The following is an 18,940-nucleotide window of genomic DNA, read 5'->3' on the forward strand; positions in this document are numbered from 1 at the left end:
TCATGCTGTCTACTGTAAAATTAAAGGATTCAGAGAAATCAGTAGTTCCCAAAACTGATCAAACTCAAGCATCATCAAGAGAGCTTTGGCTGAAAAACTCCAAGAGTGGACCTAGAAGTTAGTTTCTTTCCTTATAAAGTTCCCCAGGTGATCCTGCAGCAGCCAGCCCAGCCCATAACTGCAGCCCAGTGTCAGGGAAACACTAGCCTTTTCCAGCTTTAACAGGCAATAGTTTCATTTTTCTACTTCTCACATGGAAAATGTTTATGCAATAAATCAGAATATGACTCACCTGGCTGGCATTTTTTGTTCCACCAGACCAAAACTATGCCATACTTGGCAGTGAAGATCAGCTCTACGTGTGTGCATGCGTGTTTGTGTGCATATTTGAATATTGAGGGCAGAGGAAAGAAAAGTATTCAAAAATTTTTACCTGCCTCACTTTCTTTGCTGACTGGCATGAGCTAGACCTCTCAACAATGGAGCCACAGCAGGATTGAACAGTGAACTGCCTACAGAAGGCTGTTCTTAAGTTGTAGACAAAGTAAAGGAACCTTTAGCCTTCTGCTATTATTATATCAATATCACATTGGCAGTTGACCAATGGTCATTGCCCTGTTAAGTCAACACCAGAAGATGTAGTCATTATGGACCCTCAGAACAAAGGAGAGTTAATAAAGACTAAATCAAGGCTGGTTCCAAGGTTGATTGTTAGTTTAACAGAGAGCATGAATAGAAACAAAGCCCATGAAAAAAAAAAAAGAAAGTTGGGTGTGCACCAGGTAAAACAACAGAAAACACAAAAACTGAATGAGGCATTCAAGTGATTGAAAACCCATCAAAAAAATCTGAACTCAAAGCCTGCAGTTATATGGCAAATTCCACAAATATTTTGTGAGCCCCAGATGTTATGATAAATTGATAAAAATCTATTAAGACATAGTCCATCCCTTTGAATAACTTACAATCTATAAAGAAACCTAAAAAGAATGGTAATTAAGGACACACACTCTGCTACTTGAATTACACATGACAACTTATTTAATCTTCCTAACAACCCTGCATTGTGGATATCACACAGATTCAACGACTTATCCATATTCAAAGCTAATATCAAGAAAGCTAGACTACCTCTTTATTAATAGATTGACTATACAGAAACATGTTATACAGAAGATATTTCTAAACATTGCTTTCTAGTGAATAATCATAGTTTAAATAGTCAAAGGACTATTTCATTAAGAATCATTAAGCTTGATGAGTTTCTCTGTGATAGCCCAGAAACTTAATGGTATCTTGAGTTTTTAAGGTCAAAGATTCTGATTCTTGAAGTGCCATTGCCATTTGGGTGTTAACCCTAGAATTAGTTCTTGCCAGCCACGTGAATCCATTCTTCCCTCTTCACTAAGCCAGAATAAGCAAAGAACTTTCCCCTTATTTACACCCACGTGTTGGGTAAAATGACAGTCCAAACTGCAAGAAGTCATATGAAATGCTAGCTGGGCATTGGTGGGCAAAGGCTCACGCCAAAAGTACTGAAGCAGTGGAGACAAAATTCACCCAGTGGCTCCAAGAACAAAAATCCACACATTTTCTTTCTTCCTTTACCAACAAAAAAAACTGTCCCAAAACAAACAGTCTATCTAGGCTAATAATTGAACAACCAAGTATTCACTACTTCCCCAAACTCGTTTTAAAGGTCTCATTGCTAGAGCTGGAAAGAAATAGAAATAATCTTTGTGTCTGATTGGAAACAGGTTTCCTGATTCTCTTGGGCTTCCACGTTTAACAGCTCATTCCAAAACAACAATCTCCCTTCTCTCTGCTTGGCCTAGAAAGTTTCTGACTTCATTGGTGCATTTTAACAGAGGCTGTCCCCCTCCAATGTGACCTGTCATCATTGAACTTTGAATATACAAATCCCAACCATCCCCTCCCCCCAAATTAGCTGAACACATCTCCCTGTTTTGACTCACATTAGATGGTTGCTACTGAACTTGAAAAGGTTGCGTCTCACTTCCTGGCATCGTTGGACAGGTTGCAAATCATAACCACACTAATTAGCACATAGATTTCTGGGGTTTTAAGTATGCCAGGCATAGGATGATATAAATTGGGGAGAGAAGGGAGAGAAAAGGGTCACTCAGGAGAGAAAAGAGAAGAGAAGGAGCATGGGCAAAAGGAATTTGAGTGACGTTATTTTATTCTCCAAAGCAGATACCCAAGGGAGGATTAGCTTCAGGGAAAATCCTTCACTATTATCCTTACTTATCTGTTACACAGGAATAAATATTCTCATTCTTTCTTATTAGATCCTCTTTTCCTCTTCTTCTGGCTCATGGAAACACAACAGGTTTGGATAGGTACCGAATTAAATTATCTCTGGCCTTACTATCAACTGCAGTCAATTGCAATCCTATCTATTATATAAATGAACTAGAAAAAATAGATCTTTAGAAAGTTTTGGAGCTAAGTTTTCCACTCCTAGCAAATAATAGAACACTACCATATTTTTAAACTATACATAGGTGTATATATACACACACACATATGTAATATGTATATACATATATATGCATACATACACATATAATTCACCTATGTATATACACGTCTATAGGTATATATACATATACACATGAATATAGAGAGATATGAAATGCCTCCAGTCCCCAACAAATAAAAAGGGACTTTGTTAGAGAAAAAAAATTCCCCACAGCTGTGGTTGAAAGTGAAGACTTAACTTCCTTGTGCCATCCACCTCCTTCCTCCCTAAAGCCTCAGGCTAATAATGCATGACCATTCTCTAATTCGGCATATGCACGAATGTATCAGAAAAAGCAGACTGTATGTCTTGTTTTCAAACTTTGTCTCCTTGCTTTCTCTGCCCTCCTCTACTCCCTGCCCCCCCCCCCCCCCAGCCCTTCAAATAGCTCTGTCCTAAATGAACCTTCCAGGCCGGTCTGATGTTAAAAGAGAATTGTTTATCTTGGAGTGTAGACATAATTGACAATTAGAAAAGAGGACGCTTTTAGCTCTTGGTCAGGGCACTGCGCTCCTGGACAAAGTGCTCTTTTCTTTGAGGCAGGGTGGAGTGCTGAGTGACTCAGGCAGTGATCTGTGCATGTTTACACTTAGGGCCTACCAGAGTCAAGGACAGGAGCTTTCTGGGACAGATTTCCCTACCAACTAATTTCAAATAATATCAATAACTCATAAAGGGTAAGATCAAATGGTTCTACCTCCTTCTGGTGAGGATTTCTAACTTTTCCTCCCATGTGCTGATTTAAGGAAATTGACTTGCAGAACTGAACCCACATCTGACCTCAGTTTTTGTTTTCAACACCTACCAGAAAAACATGCTATATATAGGAACAACCAGCTTTGTCCCTGATTCTAATTTGAAGAGTTAGATAATTGATGGCTTTTTTTTTTCAAAAATTATTACACTATTATCTCAAATGTGACTTATTCCATATAAATACATTTTTATTTTATGCAATCTTTTATACTATTCTCAAAATCCACAACCAATACTCCCAACAAGGGTAACTATTCTAATGTGTTTAATAAACTTTTTAGTTTTTATGTTCTTAAAATTAGGTATATTTTATCTAAGTATATGCACTTTAGATTTTCTATAAAAGTTATTAAATTACATATCTCACTCTGCTTGTTTTCCTTGCTGTATTTTTAAGATCCATTTAGGATATTTTGTATGCATGTAATCTATTGCTTCTACCAGTTCTTATATCTCAAATATTCTATGCTACCCCCTAAGTCCAGAAATGACTGAATCGATCTTTGAAAAGAAAACTAAAGAATGGTAATTTGCTCTATCATATATTAAGAGACACTACAAAGCCATAATAATAAGAACAAGACCAATAGATCAATAGAAAGCCAAGAGACAAATGCCTACATATATAGAGATGGGGACTATAACTTAAGGAGCACACCGTAAAATTGGGGTAAAGGGAGATGGTTTAATAGGTAATGGTGGGAAACCTTGCTTACTATAGATGTAGAAATAACTAGGTATTTAATGCTACACTCAAGATGAACTGTAGAAGGATTAAAGTCCTAGTTGTGAAAGGTTAAAACTATAAACTTATAATACAGAAATGTGAATAATTTTATAATTTAGGGAAACCCTTTTAAAAGAAAACCTCGGGGTCCCTTGGGTGGCTCAGTTAAGTGTCCAACATAGCTCAGGTCATGATCTCATGGTTCATAATTTTGGGCCCCGTGTCAGGCTCTTTGCTTACAGCTCTGAGCCTGGAGCCTGCTTCAGATTCTGTGTCCCTCTCTCTGTCCCTCCCCCCACCTCCCTCTCTCTCTCTCAAAAATAAACATTTTTTTAAAAATTAAAGAAAACCTCAAAAATAGAAATGTAAGACCAACAAATGTGAGGATATATAAAAAATTAAGAAATTCTGTTCAATGAAAACCTTGAGTGACAAAGCACATTTTGAATTTACCAATTGGGTTACAAGAAATTGTTATTGCTTCTTTTCACTTGACCTACTCCAAAATACAAAGAATATGCATTCACCCTTTCTGTTCAAAATTAATGAACAAATCACCCTTCATTTTCTCTAAGCTCTCCATGGGTTTAAAGATAGTGACTGGAAACACCTTATCTTTCCAGTCTAACCCAACTAGTAGCCCCAAAAGGGAAAAGGGAGTCTTGGAGATTTTTCTGATATATTAAGCAAGAATGTGTCCATGGAGATATTTTACTTGTTTCAAAGCATCAAAACATATAAACTCATTTCTTCCTCTTCTGTCTCAGGCCTGATACTAAGCATGCACAGAATTCCTCAGATAGTTCCTCTGAAAGAATTCTGAGCTTGCAAAACTGACAGAGGTTGGGAGTGTGTTGGCAGGAGAGAGATGGCTGAATTTAAGACTTATTTTGTCCTCATTTTCAAAACAAGGATGCAGGAAAAAGTGACTACTTGCTATTTAAGGTAGCAAATTCTTTCCAAGCTTCCTTAGCAGCAGTTGTAAAATAAGAATGCATTCGATTATAGGCATTGAAAACTAGAAGGAACCATGAGAGATCAACAAATCCAGACATCCTCATTGATTACAACAAGGGAACTGTGGTGGAGAGTGCTTAAGTGACTTGCCCAACGTCACAAAGCTAGTTAACTGAACTTGGACCATGACTCTTCATTGACTCTTGGCCCTGCTCACATGATTCTCTGACTGTATTAGTTGAGAGGATTCAAAGTGCCATAGTGACCTCACAGTGTTGCTGTCAGACATTTCCAATTCTTAAGGGAAACAGCAATAGTTGACATCTGTCAGAAACCACACAAACTACTAGGCTCAAGGTAGTTCACACTTTTCATGTATTTTACTTTTGATGGCATTATATCTTAGTGAAGCTGGATTTTCATTTCTTCCTGTGACTAACAGCAAGTACCACACAGTCATAGTGAAACAGGAAATAAAGGTGACAGCATCCAATCTAATTCCAAGGTTTGAGAATTTTGCAGGGCCCAACAAGCATACATATGCCATCATCGAGTGATTATAGTTATTTAAGATTGAAATTAAAAATTACATATATATGTATATATATATTAGTTTCTCAAATGGCTATTAAATTGTTAGGACATAAATTGTATTAAGTTGCTTAGACATAACTACTTAATAAACAGAAGATTTAGCTATTTCCTTTGGCCAAGGAACTGTTGGGGGCGGGGGGGGGGGGGGTGGATGGCTGAGACACAGAATACAAAAAAACAAAAAGATTTGGGAACTTTTGCCTCATTCTCCAGTCAGTCAGAAGGGTAATCTATAGTTGCAATGGTGCCTCTTCAGAGTCTTTGGGAATTGGGATGGGGGACCTTGAGGACCCCCATCTGAAATTCAACAAAGCAGCTTCTTATTTACTTAACACTTTGCACATACCCATAGTCATTTATTTGGAGAAAAGGTTGAGGAGCTGGGGACAAATGGATAGAATCCACAGGTATGGTAGACATATTGGATTGGGATTAGGATATGAAGAGATTCCTCTTATTAAAAATTTTAGAATAAAGCATAATAAATTTACTCCTGACTCAAGAAGAAGATGCTAAAAATACAACACCAAGGAGTACTAGAGGGATCATTAAAAATAACCCATTGTAGTTCCAATGGAAATCTTCCCAGACCTAACCTCAATTTACAATTTAGTCCAAGTTTAAAAGTGTTTTTAGTTTTATCCTAAATACAAATAACTTAGATTCAAACTCATTAGTTCTCATATACCTACACTTTGATGTATTATTCATTTCTATTGATGGTATTACCTTGTTTCTGTCGCAGGCTATGAGTCTGGAGTTCTCGCTCACCCAGCAAGAGGGGACACAGAATTGAATATGAGAGACGCTAACGTCAGAGAGAAGACAAGAGCCCGAAACAGGGCTTCAGTCTCCGTATTTATTGAGCACTCAAGATCTTACACGTGGTGAACGTGAAGAAAACAATCAGATAGTAATCATTAACTTGTGTGTGTGAGAAGAAAAAGTTCTGGGGGCAAGTGGAATTTGTGATCAAAGTATAATAGTATATTGGCATCAGTTGGAAAGTGATTTCCTGCAGGTGATATAACAAGTTACTCCTGATTCTGTTACACTATCTTCCTAGCTAACCTCAGGCACTTTCGCCCCATGGTGGTGACTTTCTGCCCTAAGCTTTTTTCTAACCCATTTATGTAAGTAGAACTTATTTCCCCACAGTTCCAAGTCACCTAGACTTGAAATTTAGAATTATTTTTGCCTCCTTCCTCTGTCTTACTCTCCACCATTACTTCAGGCTCCAAATCCTATACGTTTTATCTGAACAATCTCTCACTCATCATCTCCTCCCTCCTTTACGTGGTGATATAGCTAGCTGAAGTAAAGCTGCGGTGCTAATTTAGCCAAGCAAAATAATGGCTTTTCCAAAGGGCATATAGGTAGTTATAGGAGTGGAATAAAGGAGGAAGTTATGGGTGTCATCTCCATATAAGTGATATTTGAGGCAGCAAAAGAGAAGGTCAAGAAGAGAACTTAAGAGAATACATATAGCAGCATGAGAAATAGTGACCCCATCAGAAGAGACAGAAAACCAGTCACCTAGAAAAAACTCCCCTATAGTTCAGGATCATAGAAACCAAAGGAAGGAAAGGATTGAAGTATCAAACTGTATTCATATATCATGGTGGCCAAGGAGAAAAGGAAAATATAGAGAAATATAATTTGTGGACTAAAAAAAGCTATCATCTCATTGAAGATAGAACATAGCCACAAAAAAATTTAAGAGTAATTCAGGAGCAATATCATCTTTAAGGCAAAGCATCTATTCATAGGGGCCAACAGCAAAGATGAACAAAAAGGTGGAATTTAAGTATTCTATTATTTTTACATTCCTTTAAAGCCTATTACTTAAGCTTCTTTGAAGCTATTTACAATGTGTTTAAAATAGGTATTTTGATGATGTGGAAGTCTATGGAAACTTATCATACATTTATACAATCGAGTTATAAGAAGGTTTATGGAATGATGGAATGTCAACACTCACCAGTTCTCCAAAGATTTTGTCATCCAAACATTGCAAACTGATCGCTTATAAGCTATTTCTAGGCCACGGGTGTTGTTCTTTAGTACAACATTGTTTTTTTGTTATTGTTGTTATTTTGATCCTTCCACCAATAATTAAAAATAAAGAGATTTCACATTAAATCTTTGTTTTTAACTCCTTTTAAACAATCAGAAGGTGCCTCTGTTGTGGACCAGCATACCAACATGGCAGCAGTCAGCTGCAGATGAATCGTAGTTGCCCCCTCTGAAGAAGGGCCAACCTTGCCTGATTACTCATTGGTACCCCTGGCTTGGCTCTTATAGATATCCTGGTTTGCAACCCTGCTAAAGTGCAATCTGCACATTTTAAGAATGAAGAATATCCTGGAGCCTAGGATAACAGAAGAAAAGACAATTGCTCAAAACCCATGGCTTGCTAGAGGCAGTAATGGCCCCAACTTAGAATTCTCCCCACCCCATCTCCTACTTTGGGATTTATGGAACTAGGACATTGCATGCTAGGAAAAGTCCTAAAAGAGGAATAATTCCATTCCCAGGTCTATTGCTTATCTTTGGGTGGATGACTTTCGACAAGTCTGTCCAATTTCCCTCATCTATACAGCTATAATAATGGCATGTGCCCTACTTACTTCATTTTACTTACAATAGAATGGAATACTATTTTTTAATGTTCTCTAAAAATAAGGAAAACAGTTATTTTTAGAACATTGGAATTAGCCAAAAGTCATGGGTTCTAGGGCTACTTCCTCCACAAGCCAGTTGTATGACCTTTTATAAGTTTCTTAAACTCTCCAGATTCAAATGGAAATATTTTATTTTCCATGATCTTTGCAAGATTAATCTCATTCATCATGTTTTAAAATGTTTCTCTTGAACTAAAACCTTTATTACTTGGGCCTAACCCAAATGTGAATTAAACTAATAGAGAATAAAAATGGACTATTGAGCTGGGTCTATTTTATGGGCATGTCAGAAGCACACAGAGATGTTGATAAGGTGCCGTCATTTGAAACCTCAGCATCTCCCACCTTGGCACAGACCTCATCAAGAGTAGAGATCCAGAGCAGAGGTCAGAGAAGAAAAGTAGACATATAAATGACTGGAGAAGTACTTCCAGGATGCTGAGTCAGCTGAAACAGAGCTCCAGCTGAGCTCAATGGATCTTTTCTCAGTTACCTGGAACGTTGGCTGGAGACTGCTTGGCAGAGCCTGCTGGGAAGACAATTTTTAGTCCATCGATTCATTTAAGCTGGGCAGTTTGCCCCAGTACTTAGGCACTCAGACAAAAATGCCCTTAATCACTGGCAAACCCTGAGATGTAGAGATGGCCAGTGGCTCAATCAGCACCCCAGGTCTGCCTGAAGAAAGGTGGTCTAGAGAGCTCAGAGTGTCAGTCACTAAGCATTCACAAAAACTAAGCCTTGACTTTTCAGGCTAAAACTCTAAAAAAAAAAAAATCCCTAATTTTAGTGTCAGGAACATTCTACCTTAAGACCACTGCACTCTTGGGCTCCTGGGTGGCTCAGTCGGTTAAGTGTCTGACTTTGGCTCAGGTTATGATCTCACGGTTTGTGAGTTCGAGCCCCGCATCAGGCTCTGTGCTGCTAGCTCGGAGCCTGGAGCCTGCTTCAGATTCAGTGTCTCCTTCTCTCTCTGGCCCTTCCCCTCTTGAGCTCTGTCTCTCTCTCTCTCTCTCTCAAAAATAAATAAACATTAAAAAAAATTTTTAAAAAGAGCACTGTGCTCTTTCACCCTCAGTCAAATCAAGAGCATCTAGGGAGCAGGTTTTGAGGGCATTGCTCATACTGTCCCCTCTGACTATCCCTGTGATCTATGCTGGACCAGCTAGTACTTATCCTAGGATATGTCTCCTCCAGGAAACTTCCTGGCCCCCTTCTTTCTATTGGGCCCTATCCTGACATTCCTCAAAATTTTGCTCACTTTCCACTATTATATCACCTCCACAGCATATTGTAACCGCTTCTTTTCTTATTTACCTGCTTGATGAGACTCTTTGAGAGTATCTAATTATCAATCTGTAGTGTCTAGCATAGGAAATACCATTAACTTCTTAAATGCTTATGGAGGGAAGGAGGCATAGGTGACTCTTCTGATGAAAATGAGCCAGGTATTGACTGAGGGAATCAAATGGTGCAACCAAGCTGTGACCAAAGTCCCCAAAAGCAGTACTAATAGTAGAATCCAGTGTCTGAAGGGTCAATACAGTTGGAGGAAAAACCAATCCTGGAATGGAGAATCAAAAGGACTTTGGTCTCCTTTTGACCCCATCACACAGTAACTGCCTAATGCAGGGCTAGACAATACATAGGCTTCAGCATCCTCATCTGAAAGTCTTGGGAGGACCAGGTGAGACCATTAGTGTATGAGTATTTTGAAAGCTTAAAGTGTCCTGTGAATACAACGGATTATTAAAGTATCACCACCGTGAAAGAATTAGGACTACTTCCTCTCATCAATGCATGCTTCCCGAAAGCCTATGATCAAATAAGAAAAAAAATCATCTGTTCCTGGTTATGAACATGCTTTTATAAGTAAGATTTCTTCATGAACTAAAAAACTCTGACAACACAGATTATATCACATTTTCATAATCATGATAAGGATGCCTTAAGCAGATAGAACATCATAGAGTTCTCAAAACATACTAATGTTGGATTTTTATGAGAACTTCAGAAAGGCCAGTGAGGACAGCCCCAATTTACAGATGGTTAAACTGATATCCACTGCAGATAAGTGACTTCCTCAAGATTATATACTTGGTAAACATCTAGAATAATGCTAAGCACAAGTTCAAACATATTTATGGAAATATAGTGCTGGAAAGGGTCTAAAAGTAAACAATTCCAACTTTCTACATACTGAAGGAAACCTGTCTGACAGAGGGTAGAGGTAAATTGGCAATCACTTAAACACTTTTTATTTTCCAGACACAAATGCTTTCCCATTAATCTTTCATCTCAGGAGCCAGTTTACTCATTGTATAAAATATAATAATTAACATATTCCCTAGGTTTTTATAATGATGAAAGTAGATAATGTGTATGAAGCACTTAGCAAGGACAATTCCTGGCACATAGTAAGTATTCAATAAGTGTGAGTTCTTATTACTCTTATTCCTATAATTTTCATTAGTCTACTTGTGTTTTTGTTTTTGTTTTTTCTGGATTCTATCCAGCCACTTGCATCTTTTTGTTTCAGATTCTTTCACTGCTTCAGGTGATTACAGGGAAATCTGTTTTCATGATTCTCTAAATCATCCTTGGTGGCGTGGAAATTGTTGGTCCTAATCTCTCTCTGCATCGTAGAGACTTGGCAATGTGATGAATTGACAACAGCTGAGTCAAAGACAAAGCCTTTCAAGAAAGCTAGATTTTTTTTCTTCCAGAATCTGAAAGCAACCTATTTGGCAACTTGCCATTTCAATAGCATGACTGCGTGGCATTCAGTATCCTAAAAATGTAGATGCAATTCTTGTAAAATAAAGTTTTACAGCGACAACTAACTCTAATTTGAAGTATACTACATGAAGTGTCTTACTTATGTTAAACCCTTTGAGCGTGACCCAGAATGTGGGCAAGACCATCCATTGGAATGTAGAGATAAACTATTAGAATCTCAAATTCTGCATTAGCACAATCTCTTCTTTGACTTTTACATTTAAAGTGGGTATTTTGTGTTCATAATATATTACTGCAGTTGCACATGTACAGAGTTTCTTAGTGAATGTACATGTATTTGGGGGTCTGTGATCATAATTTTTATAAGACATGTAATCACACAGGTTTTAAAATCAATGGTTTATAAACATTCTGAGATTAGCAGGTGTTCAAAAGTTACTATATCAAAATCTTCACCATTATCCATAAAAATAAAATAGAAAAGATATGCCCACATATAAACTAATGTTGTCATTTTACTGTTTTCAGTATGAATTTGAAATTAGTTCAGTTGCCTAAATATGTACTCTCTAATTCTTTATAAAACCTAATTAATATTTATTACAGTCACTGTATAGAAAATGGGTGTAATATGCTACCAACATTCAAAGGAAACATTCCAAAGAACTGATGCAAAAGTAAACTCAAATCCAGCAAAGACCATGACACCCTTCCTTTATAGCAGTAGACCAAATCTTAGTCAATATTTTCATAAATTTTCATGGTACAAACAGAGACAAATACCAAGTGCCAGGTAACCAAGTTACACCTCACTAACTTCAGGAAATGCTGTCATAAGCATGATTCAATTCTCACTTTCAAGTCTGAGATGATTCTAGATGCATGGCCTCCCCTCCAAAAGTGAAAGATGTCTTCTCCATGCTCCTCAGGGTAGTTAATCACTTCTAGGGATTGACAGATATATGGGAATCTTTCAGAGAATTTTTCCCCCCATTTTCAGTTCTGTTTCCTCCCTTGGAGGTTTAGTGATGAAAGGTTACAGACTGAATGTGATTTTCCCACAAATTCATATGTTGAAACCCAACCCCCAATGTGATGATAAAAGGAGGTGGGGCCTTTGAAAACCTATTAGATCGTGAGGATACAGTCCTCATGAATGGGATCAGTGCCCTTAAAAGAGATTCCAGAGAACTTCCTTGCCTCTTCCTCCATGTGAGGACACAGTGGGAAGATAGCCATCCATGAACAGGAAGCAGGCTCTCATCAGACCCCAAATCTGCCAGTTTCCTAATCCTGCACTTCCCAGCCTCCAAGACTGTGAGAAATCTTTGTTGTTTAAGCCACATAATCTATGGTATTTTTGTTATAGTACTCTAGGTAGACTAAGACAGGGAAAATAGTGAGGTAAGCCCCACAGATCTCTGCAGATACCCTCAGACACCAGAATCTTTCGAGACTACTTTGGAGAAATATACTACCACCCTGACTCCATTCTAACAATTTCCCTATGACCAAGCAAGCCTGGCAACCTAAATCATGATACCCTGAAAAACATAACTTTTCACTAATGAATGTCCAAGGCTAAGTTTCCTAATCATTTATGAGTCGTAAACTGAATGATCACCAAAATATTCTGCCTTCCTTTCGGACATCAGGAATACTACATTTCTCAACTTTTTAAAATCTAAATGGAGCTATGCAACAAGTTCTGTCCAATAGAATGTGCAAAGAAGTGATGTAAGCTGCTTCCAGACCAGGCCCTAAAGAGTCCTAGAATCATCCTTACTATTTACCTCTTATCATTATCTGACCAGATGCAAAGTATCCAGTGGAAAACTTTAAAAAGACCATGGAAATGAGCAGAACACTAAAGAAAAGAAACTTAGTCATAACTCATGAAAGGAGAAATGATAAGTTGGACTTGATTAAAATTAAGAACTCCAGTTCTACAAAAGTCACTGTCAAGAGAATGAAACAAACAAGCCACAGGCTGGGAGAAAACTCTTACAAGATACATATCTGATAAAGGACTAATATTCAAATAGACAAAGAACCCTTAAAATCAATAATAGGGAAATAAGCAGCCCAACTAAAAAATAGGACAGAGGATCTGGACAGATACCTCACCAAAGATGGCAAATAAATATATAAAAATATCCTTAAAATCATTGGTCATTAGATAATCGTGAATTAAGATAAAAAAAAGAAATGCTTCTGCAAAGCCATTTTCTAATAGCTAGAAATTAGGAAATTGTTTGGATTTTTGGTTAAAATCCAAAAAACTTGCAGAGATTCAGGGATGGCTCAGAAATGGTAAAATCAGGCCTAAGATGCTGCTGCTAAAACTACTTTTCTCAGAAGAAGCCAGCTCTCATGGATCTCATGAGGGCCAGCAGGGGAATCCTAGGATAAGAAACACCTGGATTCTTCCATCTCTCCACCTGGACTCCTGGGAACACACTGATCTTTTGCCATGTTCATAGTTCTGTCTTCTCCATAATGTCCTATATGGTTGGTGTCACATGTTGCAGGACCTTATTGGGTGGCTTATTTCAGTTGGTAATATACATTTGAGGATCCTTACATGTCTTCTTGTGACTCAGTAGCTTGTTTCTTTCTGTCACTGAATGGCATTCCGTTGCCTGGATATACCCTATTTTATGTTTTTTTGTTTTGTTTTGTTTTGCTTATTGAAGGATATCTCAGTTGCTTCTATATTTGGGCAGTTAGGAAGAAAGCCTCTGTACACATAAAAAATATATAATAAAAACAAATGGAGAATACCAATTGTAAACAACACATGTAAAACAACAGAAACTCTCACTCATTGTTGGTTATTACAGCTACTTTGGAAGTCATTTTGGCAGCTTCTAAAGAAGCCAAACCTAATTTTACCATATGATTCAATAATTGTACTCCTAGGTATTTACCTAACTGAAAATGGATGTTCACACTAGAACTTGCACATGAAAGTTTATAGCAGATGTATTCATAATCACCAAAAACTAGAGGCAGCTGGGAAATTCTCCAACAGGTGAATGGATGAGTAAACTATGATGCATTCATATAATGGAATGTTACTTGGTGACTAGAAAAAAGATGTGATCTATGGAACCATAAGAGACATGTGTTAGTCTTGGATGCACGTTTCTAGGTGAAAGAAATCAGTGGGGGTGTTGGGGCACTGCTTACTCAATGGTTCCAATTGTACCACATTTTGGAAATACAGAATTGGTGGAATGGTAGAAAGATCAGTGGTGATGGAAGGATACAGTTTTGAATAAGTGAAGCTCCAGGGATATTCTGTGGCATTGAAACTATTTGATGTTATTGGACTGATAGAATGTGGGATGTGGCAAACTAAACTAACTGTGTTACAAATGTCTGAAACAACAGAAAGGGACAGGGACAAAAGGTACTGATCTAAATAACTGCAAATGAGTAGAACCTGCAAGACCAAGGTAAAAGAAAACTGATGTAAGTAATGAACTTTTGCTAATAAAGTCGTCTTCCCTGGGGATACACACACACACACACACACACACACACACACACACACACACACACAAATTCTGAAACCACTATCCATAATGGCACAATTAAGAAAATGAATGGCAGTTGGGGAAGCCAGGTTTCTCATGTTGAAGTGGGAGATTACAAATAAACAAGAGACTAGACTGATGCATGTGGTAATGGATTACTGTTGAAGACATCAGTAAGAACTTATGTTTATTTTAATATAGATGTAGATGGTGACATAAAGAAAAAGTCATATGTTTATGTATATATACATACATTTCTTTTCTCTGTCAGATGATCCTGTAACAACAGCATACCCAGCACCCAGTTGTTATTTTCTATTATCATTGTCCAGTAGAAGGCCCAGAGTCTCTTGGAGAAGTGGTTGTGTCTAGGACTGGGGAGGAAATATACAATAGGAACCTGGAGTGTTTCATAGAACCAGTAGGGAGGTGCTGAAAAAAAAGCACAGTGAAAGGACTATGAATATATTAATAAATGGGGATAAAAAGACAAATATCCCTTGCAGAAGAATTACAAATAATTTACATAGATACTACATCCTCAAAAGAAGTGTTTCTGCTGCACTTAGTAACTTTCTTTCAAAGAGCACAGTAGCATGGGAAGGGGATTGACAAGGGAATAGTAACTTTACAGTGGAGAATCACAACATAAATTACTTCAACCAAGTGATTAAAGCGATCACTGACAATGGTAAGTCATTTTGATGAAAATATCCTTAATATCATGTAATGAAAGTGGTACTTTACCTCTATAATCTGTCTCCCAAATACTCATAACCCCACTAAAAAAAGTCATTAATTATTCATGTAGAACAGAACATACTTTCCCAAGCTTCCCAACTGAGCTGAACTGACCATAAGTAAGAAACAAATATTTAAGACACAAACATTTTTAGAATTGTTTGTTACAGCAGCAGAAAAGTTGACCAATACAGATTCCTTTGAAAACATGATAAAAGAAAGACCTTTCCCTTCCTCACAGAACAGTGCAAGTATGTCCATACATACAAAAGATGGGGTGCAGGTTTCAGGAGCCCATTAGGGACCCCATTACACTTTTTGCTGGGAAGAATCTAGTAATCAGTATCAACACAGGGTCCTACATTTCCCCAGTGGTGCTTTAAAATTCTTCCACCATCACAACCTTTATTTTGAATATTTTTATTTGGGGTTTGATTAATCTGGTAGTTTCCCTCCTACCAAAGCCCAAATACTTTGAAACCTAACTTCTTTCTTTTGGTCTATAATTCCCAGAAGGACAGATGAGTAAACTACCACAGGCAGTTGTCCAAGGTATCCATGGAGTCCAGTAGTGCAGAAACTTTCTCCTTCCCATTGGGAGAAACCGACTGAGCTTTTGGTATAGCATTGGCTCACCAGGACTAAGGACAACTATGAGCTATGGAGTGTAACTGAACAGACTTTCTAGCTTCAACTATGCCAACATAACATCATTTCCAATATGGTTTCTTTGTCTCTCTTTTATGTCTCCAGATCTGGGTAAGTTTACCAAGTTGTACCTGATATTGAGAGGAACTAAAAAGCAACCACACACCAACACTAATATTGATTGCCATGTGTCACCTTGATGCTGTAGTCATACTCACCCCTAACTTCACTCTCCCCACCCTCTCCTTCACTCATATTATAATCAATATCTTTGTCTCCATTTCCCTTGTTCCTCTAGCTCCCCCAGGTTAATCAATGGCACCTGGCAGTAAAAGTAGTATTCAAATCAATTGTATAATCTGGCTGCATTAAAAAAAAAATTGTAGAATGTGGTTTTGAAATTTTCCCAATGTATAAGTGGTTTGTAGAAATAAATGTGCATTTACTTCTATATCTGCTTGTTTGTGAATTTTTAATTATTTACTGGTAATCTGAGCAGCTTTTTTAACCAGCAAACACAGTGTGGCACAACTGACAATGATAACTAAATCATGGTGGCTAGAAGCCCAACTTTTCCCAGATTTCCCTCCCTCAAGTAGTTCTTAGAATCACTGGAGAGGCTTATATATCAAGAATCAGTCCACCAAATCAGGATCATCTACAGCTTCTAGTCCCCAGTAGCTCCTCAGAGTAGCTGCTCTTGGCTTGATTAGGCTTCTATGCCAGATGCTACCAGAAGAAATGAGAATGCAACCAACCCTGATGCTTCTGGACCTAGTACAGAGTTGCTATACCTTTTAGCCAGAAACCCATGTGGCACCTCCTCTGACAGAAGATGACCCTTCCTACTTCTGGAGTTGATGGCTGGGAAGGAATAGGTACAAAAGAGTCATGAACCCAAAAGAGTAAACACCTTTACTGATACAACTCTCAACTTACACACACAACCAGTCACCTTTTCCCAGAGGAGCTGGGTCAGATCAACTTTTAGCTTCAGCTGTATTCAGAACTTCCATTTCCAGAGACTTTTTCTCAGAAGTTTCTTCAATCCATCTGTCCACTTGTTCATGCAAAGGACCACATAGGATCACTACCTTGACTGCACCTAAGCCCTAGCATGGGTGCAGTCAAGATAACGTGGTAAATACTCCATTGCATACTTACACAACAACAAAAAACAGATATAAACTAGTTGCACAATAATAGGACTTTCTGTAAATTACTCATAAATATTGCTTTTATTTCTTAATTGTTCTTCATATTTTTATTCTCAAGAAAAATAATGCATACTTATTTATGTATGTACCAATGTTTAAGAATATCACTTAGTCCCCATATGCTGAAGAAGAAATCATTATCCATGGAGAAACAAAAGTCAGAATGGAAAGTTTTTGGGGTGCCTGGTTGGCTCAGTTTGTTAGAAGGCTGACTTTGGCTGAGGTCATGATCTCATGGTTCATGGGTTCAAGCCCCGCATCCGGCTCTGTGCTGACAGCTCAGAGCCTGGAGCCTGCTTCAGAATCTGTGACTTCCCTTCTCTCTCTGTTCCTTTCCCAGTTCATGCTCTGTCTCTCAAAAAATAAATAAACGTTAAAAAATTTTTTTAGAATGGAAAGTTTTTCTCCCAAGTTTATTTGTTGTTGAGTGTGTTGTTTATTTCCATCTTCATGAACAGAAAATTATTACCTTTATCTACAACATTATGGGATTTTAACCCATAAATGATCAGTTGCCAGATTGACACTACTGATGCTGTTAGTTTTATTTTTCAATGTCTGAAAGAAAAGATTTGATGTCAGTCACTATTAATGTAATATAAAAATATACATAAAGCAATTGTCAGAAAAATGTTAGAATTTCATTCAACTCATACAAATCATTAAGTATAGAATATTAAGAGGTCAGATTATTTTGAATACTAAGATAAGTAATAGAGCTTTGGATTTAGCAATGTCATTCTAATTCATAGTTGAAACAGTTAATGACATTGGGGTATGTACTTAATCTGCATAGATTAAAGGAATCTAGAGGAATAGAATACATTGCAAGAGACCTTCTGGGTTTTGGTTTGCTTCCATAATAATTTGGAAAACAATGTAGAAATTTGTACACTCCTTAGGTTTTCTTCCTCTACTCAATATTTACTTTGTAATGCAATGATACTAATGACTTGTATTTGCATAACACTTCGTAATTTTCAAAGGCTGTCAAATCCATTGTTTTGCCTGGACTTTCCAATATCCCTATAAAAAAGTAAAACAGGATTAACACCAGGTTTTAAAATGAAAGAAAAGAACAACAGGCAGGAGTCACAAGGCTTGGTGAAATCAGCATAAACAGAAACTTGGAGTCTAGAAATCAGTTCTACAGAATTTCAGTAGAGGTCTTTACACTCCTCGTCTTCTTTAAGTCAAATGAGTTAAAATTTGAGTCTGGCTTCAACTTCCTGAGTAACCTGGTCAAATAAGCCACCACTCCTAAATCTTAGTTTCCTCATCTATACAATAGGAAAATTTCTTGCAACTTCATTAAGGTATGTGAAATTACCAGGACTTGTATAAGTGCTTAATAAATATTTATTCTTTTCTCCTCCTTTTATTATTTCCAGGAAGCCCCAGTCACACTGTCATAGCCCCTTTGAAGATTAATCTCAAAAAAACCACAATCAGTATTCATCTGTAACTCCAAAGATGTAAAGTTGAGAAACCATGTTGGGTAGTAAATTCAGTGAGGTGAGACAGTCTGCTAGGAAGTTCCAGTATTTCTCTGAATTCTGTCCTGCCCCAACTCCATAAGACAACTTGCTACATCTGCAGATCTCTCCAAGGGCAACCTATCTCAAAATATTCACCTCCTTCCATCCACCTAGTTATGGGTGCCCTTGGCATACATCATTTTACTTGTTTGATTAAAAGACCCTGTGGCTTATCATTATATGAAAGGAATCCTTTGGCTTTGGGCTGGACCCCACACAGCTATAGCACATTATTTTGTCATTCTAATTCCCAGC

The 18,940-nt window shown here is 37.6% G+C and overlaps 1 long non-coding RNA gene across 1 annotated transcript; it reads right to left on the reverse strand.

The window, feature by feature from the left end:
- Window positions 1–14,732: 14,732 nt before the first annotated feature.
- LOC128312309 (uncharacterized) lies at window positions 14,733–17,575 on the reverse strand. The gene is made up of 3 exons (XR_008291396.1): window positions 16,886–17,575; window positions 16,725–16,794; window positions 14,733–14,973 (listed from the first exon to the last, which is right to left on the reverse strand). It is a non-coding gene; the product is annotated as an uncharacterized LOC128312309 (long non-coding RNA).
- Window positions 17,576–18,940: the final 1,365 nt, after the last annotated feature.

The sequence above is a fragment of the Acinonyx jubatus genome, chromosome D3 (genome assembly GCF_027475565.1).
Source record: "Acinonyx jubatus isolate Ajub_Pintada_27869175 chromosome D3, VMU_Ajub_asm_v1.0, whole genome shotgun sequence".
Classification (NCBI taxonomy): domain Eukaryota; kingdom Metazoa; phylum Chordata; class Mammalia; order Carnivora; family Felidae; genus Acinonyx; species Acinonyx jubatus.